At 38.0% G+C, this 1,881-nt stretch overlaps 1 long non-coding RNA gene across 1 annotated transcript; it reads right to left on the bottom strand.

Moving 5' to 3' along the window:
- Positions 1-635: 635 nt before the first annotated feature.
- LOC108992303 lies at positions 636-1,602 on the bottom strand. The gene is made up of 3 exons (XR_001996297.2): positions 1,515-1,602; positions 1,362-1,389; positions 636-667 (listed from the first exon to the last, which is right to left on the bottom strand). It is a non-coding gene; the product is annotated as an uncharacterized LOC108992303 (long non-coding RNA).
- Positions 1,603-1,881: the final 279 nt, after the last annotated feature.

Genomic DNA, 1,881 nt, shown 5'->3' on the forward strand with positions numbered 1-1,881 from the left:
GTGGCTGGGCCATATTCTATGTTTCACCCCCGTGGTAGGGTTATAAACCACCATTATACCCGTGGCTGGGCCATTTTCCATGTTCCACCCTCGTGGTAGGGTTATAAACCACCATTATACCCGTGGCTGGGCCGTATACCATGTTTCACCCCCGTGATAGGGTTATAAACCACCATTATACCCGTGGCTGGGCTTTAACAGAAACAGAACGGATTTCATCGAAAATCCGGTTACAAACATATACAGAATCAGAACTTCATGCCAAGATTTTCAGACAATACATCATGTCTAAACAAAACACTGAAAAGTTTCAAATCATTTCACATGTTCGAGATAAACATAAACAAAATATTATCATTTGTTCATAACAAAACTTTTAGAATTTCTTATTCGCTCTTTTACATCGTTCAGAAACAAAGTGCACAAAACTAGCTCATGTCTACACCAGTCATGACAGAAAACACTTTCTCTTATATTGAATTTATGCGTATGCAGAATAAACATTTGAGGTTGTTTTCAGATCATTTCTTTTAAAAAAAACAAACACGTTTATTTTCAAAGTCAACCTCATTTTATTTCTTTTATGTAAAACTAGTATATGAACCCAGCTTACCTGACTTCTTCGAATTATCAACACCTTGAGCCAGAACTCTAAAAGTAACACCACCTAAACACAAGAACATATATCCAACATTTAATAACCAATCTAGTAGGCTGCTATTTATTAAGTAATAAATCAAAACAAACCCTTCACAACTCAATAACTATCCTAACAATTAAACCCGAACAACTCTCTTCATCCATTCGCATTTAAAACCCGAAACAACCACCTTCTATAACACTAAACCAAATATAATTATTTCCAAAACCAACAACAATAACTCCATTAATTAAAACATAATCCAACCCAAACTACTTCCAACCTTTGAATAAGACAATTTCAGTGCACGCATCATTACTCTAATCATTCAACAATTCAAAACTTGCACGAAACTTCAATACAACCAGTTTCAAAACATCCATTGTTCACACCGAAGAGTCTGAAATAATATTTCAAACACCGACTCACAAAACATCCAAGATTATACCCATCAACATCCTTAATTCTAACACACTCCACTGCTCTAACAATTAAAAACATCAATCCGAAATAAAAGTCACAAAATTTTCTACTGGAATAAATTAATGGTCTACGTAAAGGGGAAAAAAATTGACTAAATGATGCACGGCTAAACAGGCAGCGTGTGTGTGTGCGTCAAAACAGAGTAAAACCGAAAATGATAGTGAAGCCCGTAAGAGTAAAACCGGAAGAAGAAGGAAGGAGAAGAAGTAAAATAAAATAAACAAAAGAGAGGAGTTACCACTCTGTTCAAGAAGCCGAAAAAAAATCTGCAATGGAAGAACAATTTAAAGTTTCAAAACCTTGAGTTGAGCACACGGTGAAGAGATGAAGAAGAAGAAAAACACTGAGAACCCGATTGAGTAATCTGAAAAAAATTGAGTAATGGCCGAACCTTGAGTGTGAAAGGAGATGAAACACAACTGCTGGAGTCGTGGGTTGGTGCGCACGGGTGAGTGAGATCCAGAATTGCAGAGAACTGGGGGAGGCAACGCGGAGAAGAGAAACAGTGTTTCCGTAAAAGGGAAATAAATCCCTTCACCAAACGTCGCCGTTCAGTCCTTCCTTATCCACTCGTGGGCTGGGCTTCTCCAACGGGCTGGGCTTAAAGCCCGGTTGTTACATTTATGTAGTATCAAATTAGAGAGGGAGACAGATAGAGAGCCAATTAAGTGTGAGGGTATGAATCCTTACCAGTGGGCCAGTTGAGTAGAATATATCATGAGGGCTAGATACTCTGGCCATTCATGGTACGTACAAGT

The sequence above is a fragment of the Juglans regia genome, chromosome 15 (assembly GCF_001411555.2).
Source record: "Juglans regia cultivar Chandler chromosome 15, Walnut 2.0, whole genome shotgun sequence".
Taxonomy (NCBI): domain Eukaryota; kingdom Viridiplantae; phylum Streptophyta; class Magnoliopsida; order Fagales; family Juglandaceae; genus Juglans; species Juglans regia.